Consider the following 22,086-nt stretch of genomic DNA (forward strand, 5'->3'; position numbering starts at 1 on the left):
GGAATTTCACAAAAATTAATTAATACTAAAGATTTAATTGTCTAACCTGCTTCTGCATGCAGAAAGAGCCAGACCTGGTGCCTCTACAGTGGGGGAGGGAGGCACTTCTTGTTCCTGTTTCGTACTTGACTTTTTTTCCTGCGCAGGAGATGATCTAATTATTCAACGTGTCAGTATATTGCTTCACCCTTTCTCGTGTGTCTCCTTACATTAACATAATTTAACAATTCAGCTCATTAGTAAGGAGACGAGGAACAAAACAGCAAATTGTCCTTAAAAATCAATCACAAAGGCAGGAGTCTTCCCATGTTTTGTCCTGTACCTATCCGAAACTCTACAAGAGCACACAACCGACGACGCTGAATGCAAACCAGCAACAAAGCTCCCTAAAACCAGTCCTCACGCTGCTCAGATGTAAGCGTACCTGTTCAAGACACAAGCTTGATCCGTGAGCTCTGCGAAGGAATAATTTTGGGTCCTGCCCGATTAAGAAGGGAAAGAAACTCCCAAATGACAGCCCTTTATTGTTCCCAAACGTGCTGATGCTCAGCTGCAGGCACTATTGGTGAGAGGGGGCTGATGGATCTCATGTATAATAATTGGGCATGGGTGATGAAAGCGAGGGATCAAACCACGTAAGGCTGCTACCGACCGACTTGAAATGGATCTGAAAAACCCTGAAATCCAAATATAACGTGTACGGTACCTGCATTTGCATATGTAGGATGCCAGCCGAAGTTTCCGAGCCTTTTTATCAAACGCCTTTTTTTACAGCAAAAAGCCATTCAATACCCAGCCCTTTCAGCAGATATGGATTTGAGAGATATTCTTGTGTTTTAAACCTTACCTTGAATTACTACAACAGGTTTGCTCACGAATTAGCTTGAGCAGAGTCCCCGTGGCATACATTAAAACCACCAGTTCTTGGGAAACGTTTCTTCAGCAAGTTTTGTGTATAATAGCGGTGCCTATATATAAACCTGTTTACGACTATTTCTAAAGAAGAGCCCGTTCTGAAGCAGCTCCTTTATTGTGATCGAACATGCTGGATTCGTTCCCAGTTAAGGCTTATATAAGGCCTTCAAGGAAGTAGAAACTTATTTTGTACGAAACCAAGCCAGTATAGTAGTAGGTGCAACGGAATTATCCTGTTACACATTAAGTTTTACTAATAAAAGACCTGCACTGCAGTCATAAAGTCAAATGCTGCATCCCACTAGTGCAAACAGTCAAATATTTCCTGCCATAAAATCAAAACCTACCCAGCCAAAGGAAAGACAACAGGTAGAAAGAATCTGCTTTTTTGGTATAAAGACATCACACTCCTTAAGATAAAAAACATTTAGTAGCTATAACAGCTTACCTTCATCGCTTGCCCAAGTCTGATTCAACTTTTGTTAAAAAAAAAAAAAAAAAAAAGAAGTAAAATAGAGACAGACATTCAGAAAACAACCATTTTCAAATGCATGATGCAAACATTCTCAGTGTTTGGAGTGGTTTTTTACAAGTCTGTTGTTGGTATTTTTGGTTTTCTGAACAGATCACTCCACTGGCAGGTACGACCACTTTGTCTAATAAATAACAGAGCTTTCTGAACTGTTGTCCACGGTATTTCCGTGTTCAGTTGTTCCCCCGGCCTCTATCGGGAGGGCTCACACCCAGGTGTGTGTGCAGGGATGGCTCATCCAGGAACCCTTGTGAGGATGCAGCACAGGCAAGCCCGTCCCAGGCCTGGTTCCCACGGCCTCACCCTGGCCCCTGACACCACTCCAGCGAGATCCACGCTTCCCAGGAGCACCAGGTACTGTCAAGCCACAGCAAACTTGAACTCAGTCTTTAGGACCAGAAGCTGGGTATGTGATCAGGCCTCAAAACTCAAGGTCTTGTACTCTGAATAAAACCACCAAACTGATAAAACTGTAGCATTATGTGCTTTAAAATAGAAAAAAACCCAACCCAAACAAAAAAAACACAAACCAACACTATCCCCCCACCCAACCAACAGAAACTCGAAACCAAACAACAAAATAATGTCCACTAAAGAAAAATTCAAGGTGGTGAATAATGTCTTCTGGTGGTCTTTATGCTGCACAGAGGGGGCCTGATCTAAGCACCCTGCAGCGTTGGTGCAGGGAACCTGCTTGGGCTAAAAACATCCACATCTTATGTGGGCTGGGAGGACAGCATGGTTCCCTGAGTGGGTGCATGGTTCCCTGAGTTAGACACACACACCCAGTGAGGCAAAAATACCCACTTCAGCCTCATGTAGGTATCTACATCCAAATAAACCGATGGGTCTCCACCTGATTAGTACATGCACTTTCCACAGCACTTCACTGACAACACCAGGGCTTTTTCCCCTCGGCTATGTCCCATTTTGTGTTACCGCAGAGAAGCAGTTCAAGGACTAAACCAGATGCAAATTAAACCTGCTCTTAAGATTAAGATGTTATAGGACTGACCTTGTGAACCCTTCTGAAAGGTGAGGCTGAGGTACCTACAATACAACACAGAGTTCCAGCACAAAGCACTACACTAAAATTTTCTTTGAAAAATACGGTTGGAGATGCTACTTACCCTTCTGCACCTTCCTTCCTATTGCTAAGTCTCTTACCTGGGTACCTGGAGACATGTTCTGCTTTCTCCTCCTATCCCCACAGCCTAGCAGCGTGCTGTAATTTTGGTACTATACGTTTATGAGCAGAGTGGTGACCTCTCACCCTCTTTCTGAATCATGCCGCTGCTCACAAAGACATCAAAGACTCGGAGTGAGAGAATATGCAAGAGCAGCTTGACCCTTACCCTACAGAGAAAAGGACTTTTCTGAACGTTTGGGAGTCTAGGTTTCGATTTCTTTTCTTAATCCTCTTTCTGCATTTTATCCAAGCTGTATAAGCAGACCTCAAGTTAGGACAGCTACACTTCTAGCATTTAATACTGGCACACTTTTTTTCTTCCCACTTTGCTTGCTGGCAGTTCCTAGATGTTTAACTCTTCTTATTCCTTCTACAGGCATCTTCTGTGTTATTTTAAGTTTCTAATTCCAGTGTTGGCAATGTCAGGGTTTTTTAGATTTCATCTCATGGGCTTGCACACAGGCAGCATGCAGAGAAAGTCTGGAGCTGTAAGCACCGACAGGAATGGCTGAATTCTGACCCTGGCACGAAAAGGATAACTTGAGGGGCACATGAAGCAGTACGGCATTGCTCTCCTGACTTACTCTGGTAGCTACAGCAGATGGATCACATAATCCAATCCAAGCAGCCAGCAACTTTCTTGGTAATAAGAGAAAAGGACACGATGACCTCTAGGTAAAAATCCTAGGAACAGCAAGTACACATAAACATCAACCTGAGCAACTTTAATTCTGTGCCAGAGCTTGAACTGAAGATAACAGTAAAGACAAACACCCAAGACAGATTTAATTCAGACTATAATTCACTGCGTATACATGCCAAATTGTGGCATAAACCTCATGCCTTTTAACACTCCTCATTGTAAGGCCTATTCTTATCTTGGTGATGAATGTAGGTTTTTTAGAAAGGTTTTTGCGCCTTTGTAATTTTGGTGCAGCTTTCCTTAGCAGAGAGGAAGCTGGAAGTACTTCAGGTTACTAGCTGGGGTGGAGTGTGTCCTAGTACTGATCTACAAATGCAGAGCATCTCATGACAGGGCTCGTTGATGAATTGTTGCATGGCTGCAGACAAGCACGTTATTGTTACCTCCCTCTCCCTTCCTCCCTAAAGCAAGGGTGTTTTAACCTTAGATTTGTTTTGTTTGCAAAGTTGATTCAGTTCCTCAAAGGGGAGGTGATACCAGCATGAACTCTCTTTTCTTGGTACGAAAGTACAAACCTCTTAAGTTGAACATATACTTCATATAATAGACTGGAAAATTCCCCGTTCCTCTTCCTGATTAACAAATCCTTGCAGAGCTCAATTCCCCACCACTGAGAAAAACTGACATGGTAGTATGGGCCATAAATATTCATTTTCTGCCCAAAACAAGGGAGTATCTCAGAAATAACAAGTACTGGAGGAAGTTGGATTGGGGGGGGGGGGGGGAAATCCCCTTTATTTTGAGTGCTATTAGTTTATACCACTAGATGGCACGTTTGAAACTCTTGGCACCTCGGTGAAATCACAGCAAAGTCTCAGCGCCACACCATGTTTATTGTGCTAGCCTCGCCTGGGATGGAAAAGTACAGGTAAAATGATACCCCAAGAGCCACAGAACTGAGATATGCAGACAACGGTGTAAAAATGTGCCCACGCGGGAAGGCACCGGCAGTAAGCTGAGAGCAGGACTGCCACAGGGATCTAAGCTCCAGCACTTCTAACTCTGACCTTGCTGTGGCCTTAGTAAACCATTTTATGTCTTGGGAGAGTATCTGAGTGTTGTGTGCTGGAGAAGGAGTTGAGACAAGAGGGAAATGGGAAAGGAGGACTCGAGTTGGGGGCACAACACTGCCTTGTCGCTGTATGTCGAGCAACGTCCCGCTCTCCACAGATCCCCGGGAGCTCAACAGACATAAAAACCATTCGCCACCTCTCCCAACACATGAACTGATGGAGGGAGACCATTCAGGGCATGACCAAACAACAGGGGAAGAAGATTCAGCAAACCCCCAACATCATGTTTTGCCGTTGCAAGATCTAGGTTTTCCAAAAGGGTTGCGAGCACTTCCCGTCCCACAGACCCAAGCGTTCCACAGAAGATAAGCAAACACACAGCAGCCCATGACCCACTGAGTCAGCTTCACGGGCAAGTCCCCTCTTGGGCTGGACAGGTTTTGTAGTGTACCTAGTTGTGCCCTGCTGTACTGGCCTTGGCAGGGATGCCAGCGTTTGGCAGCACCACTTCCTTTAGGCTTCTTGCTTGTTCTTGCTGCCAGTTCCTTAATTTAACTCAACCCACTTTAAAAGTGCATTAGCACAAGCACGTATCCGCCCCGACTAACATTCCCTCAAAAAAAGAACAAGTCAGTTCAGCACCAATGTAACGATCGCGGGCGCTCAGAGACGGTACTTGTCATGGCATCGCACCCCGCATTCCCTGTGTGTGCAGTTTCAATAGACAAGGATTAACAATTTACTATGAGTGCTTCAACACCTGACTCAGTCCTTGGAGCCAGCATCCATGTCAATGGAAAAATAACTGTCAATGTAAACTGAAGGAGGAAAAGAAATTTTGTTGATAGACCCCCAAGGGCAATGGCAAAGAGTGCTCCTTGTCTCAGTGGAAAAAGAAACACCACCTTCCAAGAAAGGATAGCTCAGCCTCAGCACTGCGGCAAAATAAATTTGTTTTCATTTCTTTACGTAGGATTCAGATCTGTAAAGATGCCTGGAACTAACTGGCAGAGACATGAACTGCCCTCACCATCACCAGCTTCACCCAAGGACCAAAACGCACTCCTGAGGCAGCACGGAAAGCTCACTGTAGGACCATCCACTCTAGACTGCTCTTTGGGAATTCTGCTCTTTCCTGATCCATCAGTCTGGCACTATTTGTGTATTTACATATTCGTGTTTACACAGTATCAACCTGCTAGGCAAATATTCCTCCAGATGCACCAGAGTACATTTCTGTGTTGGCGTCTACAGACTCTGCAGATATCAACACACGGCAGTAGTATCCTGCAGAATTACTGCAGGAAGGCCTCCGCTTTCAATGTACAAACAACTCAAGAAAAACTAATTGCAAACATAATGATGGAATAACCTCACCTGAATCTTTCCAGTCCCCTTGGGTCTGCACTTTGGATGCAGCTCCTGCTCCTACGAGGACACGCCAACGCAGAGATGCCAGTAGTCTGGGGAGGACTACAGCAATTACTATAGTTTGAACTCAGTTTTCGAAGCTACCAAAAGGAATGGCTGTAGGCTGTCCCAAAATGCAGGTTTCCACTGGATGATGCTGAACCTCTTCCAAAATACGCATCTACCATGTATTTTGACTGCTTTTAAATGAGAACCGCAAGTACTCCCGACGGAGAAGTTAAGTTCACAGTGTAATTACAAGCTCTACTGCAAAATTTGGTGGTGGGGGAAATGGCAGATATTTATAAATTAAAATCCTTGGAATTCTGTTCTAGATTTTTTTTCCTAAGCCAGTGACACCCCCCATACACTGTGTCCCAACTGGAAGCGAGGAGGAGGCTTGACAAGTGGGATTAATCTCACTTCTATTTAAATACCTGCAGCATAGATGTTGGTATCCGAGTTAGTCACAGGGAACCCCTTTACAGTCAGTGCAGAGAAACTGTCACTTCCATGACGTGATTCATCTGACTTAGTCCAGACAGTTACTTGGGATGTTTTCCCTCACAGAAGGGAAGCTGGGAACTTCGCAGCCCTGTCAGATGAGTAACAGTGGTATCAATTCTCAAATGCTGCTTTAAGCTAACTGTAAAAAGCGAGATGGAAAACGAGAGCTTTTTGATAATGGCTTACGGTGCGGACTTTAACTACTTACCCAAGCGAAAAAAACACAACTGAGAGTGTTGCCTCTTACAATTTTCGTTCAAGAATTCTCTTGCACAATCTGCAAACTAAATTTTGCAGCACTGGCCTTGTACACAAGAGGTGGACGAAGAATTTGGGCCAGTGTGCAAAGTGGAATTTATTGATCCGTTTTCACTCTTTAAAGTAAGTAATTTAAAAGCACACACAGTAACCTAAAGAGCAGAAAGTGGATTTCATCATGCAATATCCATCTACTGTAACAAAAGGAGGTTTATGAGGAAGGTTATAGTAAAGGGCAAGACGTTCAAAGTGCACTACTAGCTCTGGATTGTATTTCCCACTTAGGTTAACCACTAAGACTCCACCTCAGTGCCACAGACATCATGTTTACTGCCTCAGGTTTACACTTCTGGAGAGGACACGGTCATGGAAGCAGCTCTTCTTCCGAGGAAGATAAAATGAGCACTGAAGCAGCTTCTCTAGAGCCCTGAGCTAAGCTCTTCTTGTACAAAAAGCTGACTGCAAAGAGGATGGATGCGAAGGACAAATATACAAGGATGTGGCTATTAATGAGTAGAGCTGAAACCTGTGACGTTGCTCTGGCTTCTACAGCACTGCTTCAAATGATCTATCAGATCTGGAAACTCCCTGGCCAACCAGCCTTTTTTTCAGCATAAGAAGAGTTAGCAGAAAGCGTTTCTTTAACCTCACTGCCCTTGTCGATCTCCTCCTCAGCAGACAACCACATGTATATAAACAGCTTTCTGAAGAAACTGGAGAGACCAAAGGGATCACTTCTGCGGAAGTAACGTGAACTCTTCACACTCGAGTGCCTGTCCTGGGGGCAGTGGTACGCGCCTGGCTATGCCCAGCTGCAATCTGCCCGAGCTGGACCTCCGCCTGCAAGAGGCAGAGATCCTGTAGTACAGCACTGCTCCTCATGCTAAGACTAACCTCAGAGGCATCACTGTAACTTCTAAGACAGCAGAGGGTTTTTAATTTCAGAGCTCTATGCCGCTGATGCAGAATCAGACCTCAAAAATGTAAAAGTCATTCATACAGCTCTTAGTTCTCTTAATTATTTATCTCCCATCTACATAAACAGACCCACTCCACTCTCACCACACTTGTAACTAAATTGCTGTATTACGGTAGATTAGCAGCTTCTTCTGCAAAACTGGTGGTATACGATTGGCTGCCAGGAAAAGTGAACATCCTTGGTCAAAGAGCATCTAACAATTAATATACTTCATTTAGCTGCCACCAATGATGTCACCAAGAGCAAAGTACAACAACAGAACTGACAGCCAGGCGGGACGGGGCTTTTTGCAAGTATTGTTCGAGCGACAATAAAACAAACCCCTCATTGTTTATCTGCCTGTGGAAGTGGATGGCACACAAACAGCTACCTACGTGTTTCTCGACACATACTGGGAGATGCTCGGGCAAATTCATCACTGGAAGAGAACATATCCAACAGACTGCAAGCTGAATCATGTAAATTTGGGTAAAGAGAATCCCATTAAAGAAGTAAAATTAAGTGTATCAGATGAAAGATTTCATTTCTAAAGCTAGTGCCTGAACAAAAAACTCAAGCTACTTCGAAGACATTCAGGTCATTCAGACAATTATTTTTAAATGGCAGAGAAAGACAGTCTGATGATCCATGTATGGAAATAGGAGCCAGAAGCTCTGAATCATTCATAACAACACTTAGCAGTTATATCATCTGCAGATCTCAAAGCTACTCTGCAAAATGGATATGAATCGCTGGCACCCAACCACGGCTCCTCTGCAGTTGGTTGGCATCACACCGCTGCACCAGGAGGCCTGGAGAGCACGAGGGTGCTTTCCAAACAGCAGGCAGTAATTACAGCTTTTCTCCCTGTTTATCCACCTACCTACCTGCAATTCTAATTCAGCATTTCCCATGGCTGACAGTTACGGCTTTATCAAATCTCCCTCTGCACTAACGCAGGAGAAAAAGAAGTCTTCATTCAATTCTGTGACATCTCTGGCAAATCTTGTTTTTTAGAGTTAAAGCTGCTTGAAGGAGCTGTGTTTTATTCCCATCTCAACAGCTGGATGGACTCGGTGGACTCCCCAGCATCCGTTGTATCTGAGAGTGATCCTTCATGTTACTCTTAAATACAAGAGTAACACGGGGTTTGGCTGAACCCACCTTTCCCATCTCTACATCCCTGTGCTGTTTGTCCACAGTCACATTTATAGACTGAAGCCCTTAGATTTACTTTGCAAAAAAAAAGGAGGCTAATGCACAGAGAAAAGAACTGATGTGCTGAAGTAACAGAACAGCTCTCAACGATAACATCAGGCTCCGCATGGCTGGAGCTCTGGCTTTCCACCTGATCCCCTCAGTGCCACTACACCCAGTCCGAACATTTTTTTTTTTTTTTTGAGGTCGCAGATGATTCCCACAAAGTGTCTGTGCCACGACATCTCTCTGCTGTCGCATAATGGCAACAGCTGTTTCAGAGAGCAGAAGTAGAGGTCTGAAGGGCTATTTGCCTTTAAATACCTTGTTAACAACACTACATTGCTATTACCTGTCACTATTTCTGCAGCTACCTGTTGCAGCTGTATGGTTAAAAACAGAAGCAGCTCTAACTACGGGGCAGGTACCTGTTTCCACATTGCTTCAACGCTCCCTTCAGCCAGCCCAGTTCTTGCTGTGCCTGTGGGCCAAAAGTAACAAGGGCATCAGCTGTTGTGATCAACTGTCCACGGAGTTCAGAAGTACTGCACGCTCAAACCCTAAGCAAGTGTAAACTCTGGTGTGCTGCAGATGAATCTCCACGATAGGCCACATTTCTCTGAACTACTGATACGGCAGACATGCAATTAAAAGAAAAATAAAGGAGAAAAAAATACCAAGAAAAAAGCTGCTACCGAAACCTTGTCTGTATTTCTACCGGCTGTGAAAGCCTCAGACACTAGAAATTTAAGCTTCTTCTGCACTGTCCATCCCTCAAGAAGTTTTACTACGTATTAGAGGTCCAGCTTAAATCAACATATAAGTAGAATTTTTAATGAAGCCTTGATTCAGAGCCCATTTTTACTAGCTACCACTATGACTAGTGTAAGTCTAAAACCTTGCGTTATCTCAGATGCACCCTTTTACCTCTATTTGACCCCACAACTAAATTATAATCCAGGGTTTTAGATACCCTCTCTTTCTTTCCATTCCAGTGATGGGATGACAGAACAACAAGCAAAATTCCTCTGCAGGTTGAGGCTGAATTACAAGGGACAAAGATTTTACTGAAACTGGAAAATGACTGAGATTTGTCCTGGTTTCAGCTGGGATAAAGTTAATTTTCTTGCTGGTAGCTGGTACAGTGCTGTGGTTTGGATCTAGGATGAAAATAATGTCAGTAACACACTGATGTTCTAGTTGTTGCATAGCAGTGCTTGCACTGAAGTCAAGGCCTTGACAGTTTCTCAGCCCACCAGTGAGTGTCTAGGGGGGGCACAAGGAGCTGGGAGGGGACACAGCTGGGACAGCTGACCCCAACTGCCCCAAGGGATGTCCCAGCCCATATGGTGTCACGCTGAAAAACAAAACTGGGGGGAGCTGGCCGGGGGTGGCCTGCTGCTTGGGGACTGGCTGGGCTTTGGTCAGAGGGTGGTGCATCATTTGTTTTGTGTATTTTTATCATTATTATTTTCCCTACCTTTTCTGGCCTATTAAACTTATCTCAGCCCACAAGTTTTACCTTTTTTCTGATTCTCTCTCCCATCCCAGTGGAGGCTGTGTGGTGTTTAGCTGCCTGCCAGGTTAAACCACAACAGATTGCCCAGGAAAATACAGACTAAACCCATGGGGATAAATGAGATTTTATCTTGTAAATCTGGTTTTGGCAGCAGGGTCCTCATTTTTATATAAAACTTTGTATCTCACCTCCTGAGAGTATTCTGTAACATAGAAGTTGCCTTGTAAATGTATGTGTTTGAGATATTTCTCCCAGTAATGCAAACATCATATAATGAAGCTACAATGACTTCAAAGGAAAAGACTGCTCAGGGTAAAGCTGAAAAACATTTCTTGTCACCCAGACAAATTTTTTATGAACTTGCTCAAGCAGAATAATTTTTAATATCATCTTCTCCAGGCATGCCTTCAAAGAGAAGCGAAGCTGCTTCCCCTTGACACTAAGCTGCAGAGAAAACCATTTCCTGGTCAAGCCCAGCTTGTGCCAAGATACTACTCAGCCAAGCCGTAGTGCCAAGTAGTGCCGAGAACTGCAACTCACAGCAAGGACCAATTTTAACAAGCACAGCTTCCTGCTTTTCAAGGGTCTTATCTGAATTCCTCCTCTTCCAAATTTGCTAGATATTTCTAAGATTTGTCATATATTTCTTTCCTTCAATAACTATACCCACGTTTCTCCACTAGCTTCAGCCAATACCCAGGAATTACTCTCACCTGCCCTTAGCTCGTTAGTTACACAAAAAATTCAGTCTCCCACTTCTTTCTCAAGCCCATTATATTTGTCACTTTATTTTAATTTCAGGTATCATTTAAATTCAGCAATAACAGTCCTTAGTCTTCCCTGGGAGTACTCAGACTTTTTGAGGTCCGTCCATTATGTACTAAACATGAAACCAGGAATTCAATTTTTTAGAAGGTATATAAAAAAAATTTGGTAATTATTTTATTGTTCTTCTTTCAGTTCATAGAGAAATTTCAAAAATGAATGTTACTAAAAATTAAGGCCCCAATGGACAACATCTTAATGTCATGTGGATTACTGACATACCTAAAATGCTTTGCTAGATAAGGACCTATCAGGAGATCTCTAATGCTTCCAGCAATTCCAGCAAAGTCCAGCTGAGTCCAGTATAAAACACAACTCTGAAATCCCCTGAAAAGGGGGAACTCACGCGTCCTCCTGCCATTCACACTCTCCCATCTCTGTGCCAACTCTAGCACTCAGTTTGCAGCCCTCCAACTGCATAAATCTTGCCCCCAGCGCAGGGTTCAAGCCTGGGTTAAGGATAAAGAGATGGAGCAGTGGCAGTGTGGACTCAGGCCTCATTAAGGGGATGGTGAAGATACAGTCTAAGCAACCAGAAAAGAGAAAGGTTATGAAGGGAACAGAGAAATACAGATGTGGCCAGATGAGCTACAGTCTGTCCGGAAGAGGGCAGTGACAGAAAGCAAGCTTCTGCCACAACCACCAGCCCACAACAGAACAGGCAACCTTGCCTAGACAGAGAACTCTGCATCACCATCGTATTAAAAAAATTTAAAAAAGAAAAAAAGGCCATTAAAAATACACTGAAGTATAATTTTTTCCAACGAGGTTCATTAATGATACCAACTGATGTTGAAAACAGGCAGAATGCACATCAAGCTTAAAATGGTCATTCAAAACTCAGCTGTCTCACACCATCAGGCTCCTTGAACTGACTCTTGAGCTGCAACCAGAGTCTCAGTGAGGAGTCACAATTCTGAAATAACTTACAAGTTAGTTTAAGGCGTATTTGGTACATGATGAAAACCAATACGGGATGATCAGCTGAAAGAAGTTCATTATAGGTGTGTCTGATCTTCCCTTTATCCTCTCAGCCTCCATCACCCAAACACACACCTGCTTTTGGAAAGAATTTATTACTTTTAATGACAAGTGCGACTGAGCAATTTTCATAGCATGGACTGGTAGCCTTAATTCTGCCAGGCATTTTTTCACTACAATGACTAAACAGCCACACTATTTTTAAAAATTTTATTTCCAACAGTGTTACCAGGTAAATGCCAGAGACAGCTGATCCTACTCCATTAGGAGGTTGGACTGGAGACCTCCTGAGGTCCCTTCCAACCTAAATTATTCTATGATTCCATGAGGCAAGTGTCACGTTAGACAAATCCATGCAGGCTTCATAGTTTTTTGAGTCTCACGACGGGGGGGGGGGGGGAATCAAATCAAAAAAGATCAAAAAACCACACCACCCACAAACCAACAAATTCTCTGCTGCCAAAAGGTACAGAATTGGGTGGCAGCAAAAAGGGACCTAGCAACTTTAATTTATTCTGGTAATGCTTCAAACTTGTCTATACTTCTCTAAAATTATTTTCATCTTGGGATCTGAAAATTCCTTACACCTCACTTGTTCCATTTCATAATACCATTTATGTTCACACATCTATAAGCAAAGTCACTCTGGCACAGTCAGTGGTATCTTATTTATTTCCCTGTGAGTGTCTCTTTGAAAAGAGTAAGCATGTAGAGCAACCAGGCAAGTACTACTAAAGAAAGGTCACCCAAAAAAGGCGGTATGTTCTTTATTTACTATCCACATTTGAGTGTTTAAGTACGAGGGAAAATTTGACTATGTGCTTCCGCCCTACCGCACTGCTCTTAAGTCGTCATATTCCCCAGAGTTAGAGTGCAGACTTTTGGTCAGTCCTAATTCTGTTTTCACACAACTTCAATTTAGCCTCTACTTCACCCTCCTTCAGCCCACACACTTACATGTGCACTTGTTGAAGGTTATTGCATTGTACATGTAACTCAATGAACCTGCTTTACGTCTTCTAAAGCTGTCAGTTCTTTGAAAACTAGTCCTCTTTCACATCTTTCTCTACGTGGAAGTAGACAGATCTTAAACCCTTTACTTAAATTCTTCCAACCGAGCCCAGGGATTTCGCTCCCGATACAGAAGCATGTTGGCTGTCTCATCCAGAACTCTCCACCAGTCCTTTGGTACGGGTCAGCTGCTCTCCTCGGCAGGTAAAGGTTAAGGTTACAGAAGGTCTCTTCCAGGTTTCAACATGTAAATATTCAAGAATGAAGATTCAGGATTTAAGAAGGTGTGCAAATAATAGTGAGAAGGATCATTAATATCATTTTTGGGACAAAGGTAGTGCACTCTGCAAGCAAGGACAGAATGTCACTCTGCAAGGACCGACAGCAAAACGCACTTTGCGTAATCTGTCCCTTGCAGAGTCAGTGTAATCCAGATTATTCCACAGCCAGGATAGAAGATTTGAGAGGTATTATTCTGCAGAAGAAACTTCCAGCTGGTTCAGGTAGGACCTTCAGGTTTAAAATCAGGTAGCAGATTCAAATTCAGCCAAACCACGGAAGTCAAATGCATAGATAACTAAAAGATTATACAAATTTCCTGTACTAAAAACCCACTGAATGCTCTTTTCATCGTAAAAAAGGATTAGCAGCATATAAACAATTTATATAAGGAGTCTTTAATGATTTTATTGTGATGTGCTATTTAGCATTTGCAGAGGATCCGATTATAAAACTTTTACTTAGTTTTCCATGAGTCACCCTCTGAATAACATGTTTTGATTTACCTAACAGCAAGAACTCTTGGTAGGAGACTGTTTTACTAAATGTGGTCATCCAGGCCTTTCATCACATTGCTGCTGGATGCAAATTCTGTACAGAAAAAGGAAATTTTGCTCACTGAACATTAACCAAGTGTTCAGTCTCACCTAGCTTTGAAGAAGTCAGTATGGTGACTTAGACTCTGGCTGCAATGATACTCAAGGTTTGTCTCTCAAAAATCTATCAATGTTTGGATCCTAAGTCATACTGAATACACAGCTTAATGCTATCTCAAAAGAAAAAACAGTGAAACTTCTGGACCATGAAGCAGGAGAAAGGAACTCTGATACAATATAGCACAGTCAACTCTCAAATACCTCCAGTAACAAGGAAGCTGGGGTAACCTAGTTAATGAAAAACCATCAATAACAATACTGTTCTTTGCAAAGCTAGCTCCTGGCATCTTTGGGTGATTTTATTAGCTTGGCCATGGCATAGCAGAAAGGCACAAATCCAGCCTGGGCCCCAAAGCAACGTGGTCGCCTTCCTCTAACACAGCACTTCGGCCTCAAGGGTTTCTGTGTCTTTGCACAGCACATTACAAAGCCTCCAACATCAGGGTTGTTTAGTCCAGAGTCACTATCACTGCTCTGGTATTTGGCCACAGTAAAGTCACCACCCTAACAGTCTGCTTACGGACGTCACAGACCTGACCACGCACACCAGACTGCTTTAGCTCAAACAGCAGTGAACTCCTGTAGCATCCTGGGGCCGGGGTTGTTCTTGCAGTGTATCAGCTTTAGATCTCCACGGGAACTGTGGTGTTTGAGGGCAAGATCCTCTCCGGAAGAAATAATTCTAGCAAGCAAGAAATTGGCTGTTCAAAGAAGCAGGGAGAAGAAAAAAAAAAAAATAAAAAAAAAAAAAAAGAAAAAAAGAAAAAAGAGTAAAAGCAGGTGCTGATAGAGAATAAAGAAGCCACTTTCAGCCTCAGGAGAGCGGTGCCCTCCAAGGACTGCAGGTCCAGTGCACAGTGCTACACGAGTACAAAGTACGTAACCTCATGTACACCAGACAAACAGCAACAGCCCTGAAACAATCAAAACGCTCAATGCCCATTCTCCTGAAGACACAATACAGGTAACATTTGCTCCACTGTCATTTTTCTCCATGACTAGCTCTGTTCCAAACACCAATAACTTGCATAACGCGAGACTGCTCAGAGCAGCAAAACTCAAGCTGTTGACAAAGGTGGAATATACAACAACATACCAATACTCTAAAGTAGTACATACATGGGTGGAAAGTCAGTAAACAAAACAAAAATAAAATACAGATGGTATGTAGCTAAAGCAAACTGTATGGTTCACTGCATACCTAGCAGGCCAAGAAGGAAGGGAAATTCCTTCTCAGGGTTTACGTGAACAATGAGTTTCCCTGAAAACTCCAGGAGGCCGTTCCCAGCTCCTCTGTTGGCACCATTAATAGGAAAAGCAAATGCTGGAAAGGTTGTTTCAGTTCATTACTGACCTCAGTAAAAATCTCAGTACCGGTGAACTCTGGTGTAGATCGATGTGACCTCTTGCTTCAGAGCAGTGGTGTTGTTACAGCATGTACCACACGCAATGCTGGTTTTTGCCAGAAAACACAACTGTCGATATGCCACCACGCTCACATCCATGTTCCAGCAGTCACACAGGTCTGATCAAACCAAGTTCAACGTCTTGCTGCTCAATCCCATGCTTAGGATATCAGCCACACTCTCCTCAATTTTAATACAAAGCATGAAAAAGACACAATGTGGAACCATGCAACTGCAGGTAAGGAGTAAACTCCTGAAAGCAAGCAACCTAGATATTATACATAAAAACCAGCAAGTGCTGTAGCCACCCTTATCAGAGTTGTGAATAAAATACACATTTTGGGATATGTCTGTCACCCCATTAGCTAGCAAACTTTTGGCAGCTGGGCATGCAAATACAAATGGATGTGCCTCTTAAATGCTTCATGACACTATGCTCCAAAATCCATCAAGAAACTCTTTAAAATCTTCTAAAAGCAGTGACACAGGGAACCATAACATCTAATGGCTATTTTCAAAAAAAAACCCTGTGACTCTTCTGCCACATTGTTTCTATTGCATTAAAATGTCAGTAATGGTTAAAATGTGAAAAATAGGAAAGTCTCACCAATTCAAACCAAACCGCAAACCACTTTGTAAGATCATGGAATTCTACAAGTTAACAGACAAATGAACAAACATGCACACCAATAAAACTGCACAAGAAGAAACATGCCAGCTTCTATTTATTTTCATTTGCTGTGTTCTGCAGTTTAGGAAAAAAAGGGCTGTAGCAGTCGAGTTTTGTTAAAGGTGGAGGTAAATTTTGGAAGTTTTCATTAAAGAATTGAAAATCATTTTCTTTTTCAAAATGGCTTCGATTCAAAGCAGGGATGTGAATGGAAAAAGTTACAAAAGCATTTCAGAAAATAGGGAAGACTGGAAGAAACATGAAGTCATCTACGGATAATGCTCTCCAAATATAAATTCCTACGCTCAGTCTTTTGGTAATACTTTGATGTGTGCTGTGGTTAAAGAGAGAGTTGAAAGAAAGGACAAAAAAGAGGTAGGTTCTTTATCTGCATGTACGTGCAAACTCATTATTGCAAAATTTTAGTTCAGATATAAAAGACAGTCTAAAACACTGGCACAAATTTTTACAGAAGTTTCCATCTCATGTTTTCATCGGGGTTTAGAATCACTGAAGAGTTTCCAATCCTGTGAACAATTCCAAATATTAGCCTGGTTTTACTGACAACAGGCACATAAAGTATGTACCAGGCATGACCTAGCAAGCCAGGAAGAAAAGACTGGAGTAGAGAACTCTGCCTGCTCTTCTCATGTCCACTTTTTCAGCATACATGAGGACAATCCTTCCTCCTTTTAATCACTTGGAAATTGATGGTGAGAATACAAATATTTGAAAAACAATTCACTGGCTAATCACTGAAAAAAACAACTGAAATAGAGTAAGAGGAGACAGTATGACCTTGTTTACCTACCTGCATCTCTTAGTTAGCTTCTCACATCTAATAAATGTATGTTAGCACTTTTACAACTTTTTCAGCAAAGAAGCTGAAATCCAACTGTTAAAGAGCTGTTATATGTTAAGTCCAGAGAAATATCCACTAAAAAAACCCCCAAAGCCGCTAAAAACACGTGCAGTTAATCATTGAACAGAAGTGCCACGATAGCAAATCCGCTTGTGAGATTTATCTTGGGTTGGTCACCGAAGGTGTCAGAGTCCTACTGATGTTGGATAACTGGTAGCTCATTTAACGGAATTTTCTGAGCAGAAATGCAAGAATATACAATGAAGTACTACCACACAATCTTATTTTGCAGATGTTAATGACTATTCTGCGTGTAAACTCTCCCTGTTCTTCAACCATTCTAGTTTTTTAGGCTCTAATCGGCTTGCAACTCAACAGAAGCAATTGGAGTATTGGCATGAGCTGCTATAGGAATACAGCTTAACCATTAATTGTAACTAATCATGTATTGTTTATCAAATCTTTACGGTCACTTGGAAGAATTCCCAGCTGTAGCAATTCTCAATTCTTAACAGAATATGTTTAATACAACAGCAGTAATGAATGAATTCAATTTCATTCACACAGTGTGAAGGAAGTAGAGAGAAGTAGGTATTATTAATTCTAATTTTCCAGATGGGAAACTGCAGCACAGAAGAATGCAATGACATGCCCAAGGTCACAGGCAGAGAACTATAATTTTATCTTAAAGGTTCTGATGTAAATTTTCCCTGCTCAGTACAGTTGACTGCTGCTCTCGAAAGTACTCAGGGTTAACACAGCTTCCACAGAGCATTTCAGAAAATTTACATTTTCAGAGACAAACTGAAATAAATTTCAACCATAAAAATGAAAACGGTAGAAGCCGTATTTACATATATTAAGCATCTAATAACGCTTTCTAAAACCGGGACACGTAACCAGAGAGTCCTTCTTTCCCGGTGTCTCTTTAAAACTCGTTACCCTGCCCTCTCCCATAAAGCCACCACTTCCTCTTGCCCCTTGCGGTCACACACAGCCTGTTTGTAGGTGCTGTGCAAGAAAAAAGACCGAAGACTTGCTAGGATGAACACTCTGGGAATATTTCACTTGAGGAATACAGAAATACACCCAATAAGAGATTTCTGGAAGAGTTCCAGAAGTGGCTATCTCAGGTAATATTACCAAAATCTAAAGGATTTCCTTTTGGTCCTTCCTTCCACCCCCTCCCCATGCAAAAATCCTGCAAAAGCATTAAGAAACATAAAATTACTCTGTGATATTTAAGAGGCATTCTTAACACTGCTGCTTCAGTCACCAGCCAAACAAAACTTTTCTTTTGCTGTTAACATACCACTCGTCTCCTAACTGTAACAACCTGCACTTGCAGCCAGGGACCAGTAACACTTTTCACGCGCCGTGAGAACGATCGTCTCAGAATTAAATGCTGCCAATCCTGCATTTTCAGTTTGCAGCGAATTAACAATAAAAAGTATCAGGAAGTCCTACACTTCTGAAATGACTTACTAAAAATATCCTATCCCGCCAGAGAAAATAGCAACGAGAACTTGCTCATCAGCTTACAGTAATGTACTTTCCCAACACAAAACCTGCTGGCGATACCAACAGTACAGAGAGATGTTCATCTTGGTATATGTGGATGATTAAAACAAAAACCCATTACAGACTAAATTTTGACTGCAAATATGCTGATGTCTGCTGGAATCAGCTTCACAACCTCCTCCTGTGGAGAGAGTTGTGATTTTCACCTGTGTAACCTAGATCTGAATCTAAAATCCCATTTCTCTACTCATAAAAAAAAAAAAAAAAAAGTTACTGGAAAAGGAGCTCGCTGAGATGGATAGAACATGCCCATCAAGCAGCTGTACACACATTTAAAGTAGTTAAAGGAATAGATTATGATAAAAACATAACCATCTTTTCTGATAAAATTAAAGCACTATTAAAAGGAAAGAGACACACTAAGAATTACCTCCGTTCTTGCTGAAAGATACGTAGTCAGAACAAGACAAACTGCATGCTTCGAGCCGTTAATAAAAAGAAGAGCAAGCGAATGAATAGCTTTCAGATGAATCCAAATAGTTTTTGTTTCTCTGCTGCAGTTTCACCACTCCCACAGGGTAATTTCTATGTTCACTTTATAACGAAAGCAAAGTACAGGTCAGAATAAGAAAGGGAGGAGACCAGAAAAACTCCACTATGTTAGTCAAAGTTTGTCGTTCTTGTGATCTTGTTTTCAAATGAGGGAAACGGGGCTGCTGTGACAAAAGGGGATTTAGACGGGGTGTTCTGCTTATGCTTAATAAACCAGAAGCTTGGTTCATCTGCATTTTATATGTTCTGATTGGTAAAAGCAGGAAGCAAGAAAACCTTTCAAGTGCATGATTTATGGAAAGATTATGACATGACTAAAAAGCACAGAACACGAAGGGCCAAATTCAGCTTTCATTTACATTGATGTAGAACTCTTATAACTGTGTTGCCTTTGACAGATTTATTCCGTTCAAAACAGAGTAAAACATTCTGTCTCCATAAAGACATAAAGTCATTTTTAAATCAGGATTTAGCTTCTCCTTTCCAAATACAGCAATTGTTTAAAGTCTGTTCAATGCAGAAATTCTGTACTGGACAAGAACCACAAAATCTACTTGTAGGGTATTTTTAAATACATTTCTGCCACCTCTCAACTGTCACTCTGTCTCCAAACAATCCAGCTATGCTGATCTACACACTCTTGTGCACCTACACACTCCTGTAAATGTTTTAAAATCTACTGTGATAAACCTAGAAGGTGGAACAGTCTGCAAGTACACTGGAAACTCTCTCCTGCATTTCATAAAGGAAGTTAATGAAAGTGTACACTCAACTTTATTATTTGAGGAACAAAATATGAGGATGTAACGTCCAGCAAGATACGGAAATTTCTGTTCAAATAATAATGAGAAACTGTAATGGTCTGTTTTTTGCTGTGTTGCCAGCAATTAAGTCTACATTTCCATGAAAAGCTGGTAGATTAGATGAGCTACAGGCCATTTTTCTTTCTGCCTCTCAATGCATGGACTTTTATACAAAGAGGGAAAAGTGTTAGAGGTGAAAGAAAAACTGAAGAGGAATGTTTACTAGGGTGCTGGCTGAGTGCTAAAGAAAAATGGAATGTAACAAAGGGAGAAGAAACTAAGAGCAAACATTATGGAAGACAGTGAAACAGAACTATCCTAGCAGAGCAGCATTTTTTTCAGTGATGGCCTCAAAGCACTGCCATCCCTTGAGCAGCTCGCTCAGATGGCAGAAGGTTAAAAGCACTGAGGAAAACCTGAATCATCTGACCTAAAAATGGAAAACAGGAGAGAGAAAAAAAGAAAAGACTTTGTAGTACAAGCACACTTTTAATACGATGCCCTCTTTTAAATACTGAAGGACTCTACCCCCTCTTGACAAACACTTGGTAAAACAAACACAGACGTTTATGTGTGCAGGCAGTAGAACCATAATGTCAATTCATTTTATTAGGCTAGAGTCAGAAACCTGATCTGTATTTCACACATGGTAGCAGCAAACTGTGAATCAACTGGGTGAATTTTATACATGGGTTTTTGTGATACTACCAAGGGTTTCAAATAGACTGTAGCTTTGATGGGATTTTTAAAATGACACACAGATCAAGTGATGACACTGGCATCTAATAAGAAAGTAATAAAACGTTAAAAAGCCAATTATCACAGATTTGTCTGTGTTGTCTGAACAGTAAGGCAGTCTGAAGAGAACACAGGGCATGCTTTGGGTAAACAGCTGAGCAATAATGTATGTACTTGAAAATACAGCTGGCAGTCCATAAAGTGTTTTTTGATAGTCTTTAAATAGGAAAATACCTGAGGATCTGATACACTTCAAAACAGTCAGACACGTCTCCAGCATCTGTGGCAGCAACCCCAACAAAGATTCAAAACAAGATAATGATTTTTTTTTTTTTAAATTAGTAACTGTTTATCATACTGTCCAGGAAGTGGTTCTGTTTGAGAAATACTGAACAAAAGTGAGTGCTGATTTATAAACCTGTCTTCACTGGAGTAACACAAGCACCCTTAACCATATGCAGTGAACAGATATAGGATTTATGTATACAAAACCTTCTGGGAGACTCTGCATTCATACAACAGTGACTAGATTACTGGTGAGTTAGCTGCTATCAGGATTGGGTTTATCTTACTCAGCTACAGGTGCCAAAAATTACAGGCTTCCTTTAAACTATATTCTTGAGCAGCTGTCAAAAAAGAGGCAACTGCCGATGGTGAATCTTGTTAAATTCCTTAGGAATAAAAATTTACATGAACATCAGAGAGAGAAACAGCTTTGCAGGTCAGCATGACAGTGAAACAGACTTCTGAATTCCCTTAGGCAAAAGCTACTTTCTCCAACTGGAATGCAGAGTTTCCCAAAAAGAGATCTTAGCATGAAAAAAAAAAAAAAATCTCAAACCTGTTGCTCTGTTTCTCGCTAATTAACTCAAAAGTTACTGGCAGATTGGAGATGGAGAAGGGTAATGGAGACATACAATCACACAGATGGAATTCAAGGGAGGAACTAGACAGAAAAGGAGTAAAAAAGAGTATGGAGTAAAAACTTAAGGAGTAAAATCAGAGAAGCAGTTCTGAAGAACAGAAGTTGTAGGCAAAGATGCCGTGTCCCTGACCAACATGGCTGCAGACCCGGAGCAGGACTGATCTCTGTGCAACATCGTGTGTCACCAGCAGCAGTTGGAGATGCACCGAGCTGTGCTTCGGGCCAGCCCTCAGGACCCCGGCTGAAACAGCATGTGTTCGTAACCAACCATCTCATTCTGCAAATACACTCTAATACTTGTGGCTTATTAATAATGTCTGGTGTTTTGTTGTTTTTTGTTTTGGGTTGGTTGGTTTGTTTGTTTAGCACCTTTCAAACACTGGATGTTTCACAAAACTTTGACCGAAGTTAAACTAGAAAAAAAAAAAAAAAAAAAAGTGACATGACTGCTGGTGGACTCCTGAATCCCAGTCTTCCACAGTCACCTTCTTATAAATCAAAATCCTTCAGAAAAGATAATAAAGATCTAAACGATCTAAAACCCAATACATTTCTAAAAACATGACGTTCTTCCTTCAGGGTGAAGACAACTCGGAGCTGTTTTGAGTTATGGGAAGAATTAAAAGCAGCCAGAGACTTACAAGGGATTGTTCGTA

This window comes from Athene noctua, chromosome 3, assembly GCF_965140245.1.
Source record: "Athene noctua chromosome 3, bAthNoc1.hap1.1, whole genome shotgun sequence".
Classification (NCBI taxonomy): Eukaryota; Metazoa; Chordata; class Aves; order Strigiformes; family Strigidae; genus Athene; species Athene noctua.